The sequence below is a fragment of the Sipha flava genome, unplaced genomic scaffold (genome assembly GCF_003268045.1).
Source record: "Sipha flava isolate LNK unplaced genomic scaffold, YSA_version1 67_pilon_pilon, whole genome shotgun sequence".
NCBI lineage: Eukaryota > Metazoa > Arthropoda > Insecta > Hemiptera > Aphididae > Sipha > Sipha flava.
Genome location: NW_020273607.1, coordinates 587,842 through 591,363, shown reverse-complemented (window position 1 = coordinate 591,363; position 3,522 = coordinate 587,842). Strand labels below are relative to the sequence as shown.

General features: G+C 29.4%; 1 pseudogene; it reads right to left on the bottom strand.

Moving 5' to 3' along the window:
* Positions 1-1,995: 1,995 nt before the first annotated feature.
* On the bottom strand, positions 1,996-2,649 carry LOC112691808 (annotated as a pseudogene).
* Between the last annotated feature and the right edge of the window lie 873 nt (positions 2,650-3,522).

Below are 3,522 nucleotides of genomic sequence, written 5' to 3'. Positions count from 1 at the left end.
TTATATTGATAAAACTGTTGACAAATCATTATTTACATCCAAATATAATTCACAAATTATTTTATTTTTCAAATAAAATACCCCGGCCTTGTATCGAATTGTCCCATTTCTAAAGATTTATAAATCGACATAATAATCACTGTAGTTGATATTTCTTATGGCCGAATTTTGTTTAATTTTAATTACTGGTGGCCTATAGTGAACTAAAAAAATTACTGTTATAAAAAAATCAATCGTACAATTTGTAGATTATCATTAAAAACGTATTAAGTTGTATATTATACGGTAATATTTATATTATTTATTTAGCATTTAGTATTATAAATAAATAATTACGCTAAATTTTTAGTTAACTTAATAGCTTGCGTGTTTTTTTAAAAAAAGGCACCATAAAAAAATTATATTATTTCACATTATTAATAAGCTTTTTTTTTTTTTTATCATTTTATTAGATAAAATTTTTTGGGGTTCTTCTGAAGAAATGAATACGATGCTTTTTAAGTACATGGCTGACATTAAGTATGAGCTATCCAAGTAGACAACAGTATAGTAACAGTTTAATAAAAATTAATGATCTATAAAAAACGAAAATCTTGATTGGGACCGCTCCTCGGAGACTTATAATTATGAAATACCAGTATTTGAAACGTTCACTAAAACGGTGAACGCGTTCACGTTCGCGTTCGTCGAAAAAAATAATGCTTTCGTTACACGTTCGATGTTGCCGGGAATCCCAAGACATTAAATATTATTATTATAAAACTCATCTTAAACAGTGTGCCGGAACGATAACTGATGAGCAAAAAAAAACTACATACCATTATTATTTGGTGTCATTGATAGCGGTAAATATTATTATAATTTTTTTTTATCGAATAAACGTTAAATTTACGACAAAAAGTGTTTCGCGTTCATGTGATTATTGAACGCAATTAAAATGTCTCTCGATTGAACGCGTGCTCGTTCGCGTAAAATTCAACGCGTTCTTTCCTACCATCACGCAATACTAAAACATGTTGAACTTGAGAAAATAGAAAAAAAAAATAGTTTCCGTAATTATACTCAAAATTCTGTTGTAAAAACACATCACAATATTTTGAAAATCACCGGGCGCCTGGAAACTGTTGTAATAAATAATCGAGGAAAATTTCTTACCGCGATTATGAAAAAGTTGTAATAAATAATGCAAAAAGTTTTGCTATCCGGTGGGAACCGACTGCGGGTCTCCCGCTGGGTCTTCGGCCACGAGTATAAGGTAATTTTTCGCAACGTCCCGAAAAACTACTTGGGAATTCCGAAATCGTCTTCTTTTAAAGAACATCGCGTGTTTAATATTTTCAATCTATATAATATTATATGCGTGTACACAGGGCTTATACGACGGCTTTGGAACGCTGTCTTTGAGCGCAAAATCACATATTCTTCACATCGTTGAGATACCAATTAGATTTCTAGCGCTTCGTACAGAATATCTTAAACCAGTGTACAATCCCAGTCTTTGACCAATGACATTATTGTAAAATGGTAAACTTTGGACGTCATAGATATTGTAGAAATATAAAAGCAAACACTCTGCATGCTATACATCTATCTGTTTAGCGAACCGTAATAAGTATAAAAAGTTAAAAAACGATTTTTAACTGGATCGAAAAACAAAAAAAAATTTATATTTTTATATTTATATTTATAAGTTTCACGGAAACATTTGTTTTCAAAATGAATAAAAATATTTAATAAGATCCACGAAATCTAATGAGATTAGTAAAGAGATTTATTGCTCTCAGTAGGTATGATATTTTAATTATACCTCCATTTTTAAATGAATTATGTAATTAGATAAACTAATCTTCAATATTATTTATTTTTTATTTTTATTTTTAATAGAAATAAGCCTCGGCAGCAGCAGCCATTGGCTGACATTTTTTACAATGTTTTTACATAACTTTTTTTTTTTTTTTTTAGATAGTTTTGTTTTTACATATTACTATATATTGTTTACAATAAATTTTAAATTTCAGTTTCTTTTATGAATTTTAGTGTCCGTTTGATGACTGATATGTTTGGACCTAGAGATTGATATAGAAATTCTGGGATATTGTATTTGGTTCTTGCAGCTTCCGTTTGTTTGCATTCGACGAGTATATGTTTGATAGTCAAGTGGACTCCGCATGATGCACACCTGGGTTGTTCTTATTTGCTCATTAGGTAACCATGTGTATAACGAGTATGTCCTATTCTTAAACGTGTTAATAATACTTCTTCTTTTCTGTTAAAGTTTGCTATATTTTTCCAACTTTCTGTTCTTAATTTTATTTCGCTAAGTTTGGTTTCTTTTCTATTCCATTTGAGTGACCATTTTTTTCCAATCGCAGCATTAATACATCTTAGTGTGTCTTCATAAGTACAGTATTTATTGCTTATTTCTAAGTTATCAGTATTGACTGCTTCATTTGCTAGATAATCTACTCTTTCATTACCTTCTATGTTACTGTGTCCTGATATCCAGACAATAGCTATTTCGTTTGGGTGGTCATTTATTGCTTCTATTATATAGGATTTTATACTGTTGTTGCTTCTATGGTTACTTAAACATTTTACGGAACTTAGTGAGTTTTTTATATATTTTATAGCAGAGTATATCGCTAGCATTTCGACAGAGAATATGCTGCAGTGGTGATTTATTTTTTTTTTTTTTGTTGAAGTTGGGAGCGATGATAACTATTCCAGTATCTTTTTCAGTTTTTGATGCATTAGTATAGGTATGTTTATAACTGGGGAGCTCTTAAATAATTTTAAAAAATTTTTGTTTGTAAGTTTATGATGTTGTGGTTTTTTCTTATAACTGGCCAAGGATATATTTAGGGATAATTTTTGATTTGTCCATGTTGGAATATTTGGTATTTCATAATTTATAATGCACTTGAGATTGATTTGGAGGACTGTTGAGAGCTTATTTATTCTTCTGTATATTGGTTGAATTAGTTTAAAGATGTTATTAAAGGTATGGTTGAGACGGAGATTGAAAATTGAGTGGTAGGTCGGTTTTTGATTATACATTGCATTTATGGCGCCAAATTTAAGAAGTAATTTGTTTCGCCTATACTTTAAGGTCAGTTCACCATCAATTATGTATATGCTTTCAATTGGGCTACTTTTGAATGCTCCTAAACTTAATGTTGGACCTGCAATATGTATTATGTCTAATATTTTAAGTGTTGATTATTTTGCTGTACAGTAAAAAATTGAGCCATAATCTATCACTGATCTAATAAGTGAATTATGGATTGGCAGTAGTGTTTCTGTATCTGCTCCCCAGTTTATATTTGCTAGCATTTTTATTATGTTTAGTCTATTTTTCGTGCTTACTTTTATGTTGTTTATATGTTTTTTTCACGTGAGTTTTTCATCAAAAGTTGATCCTAATATTTTCATTGTTTTAGTGTAGACTATCTGTTTATTATTAAGTGTAATATTTGGTTTTATTAAGTTTTTACTACTAGAAAATATGGTAAATTTTGATTT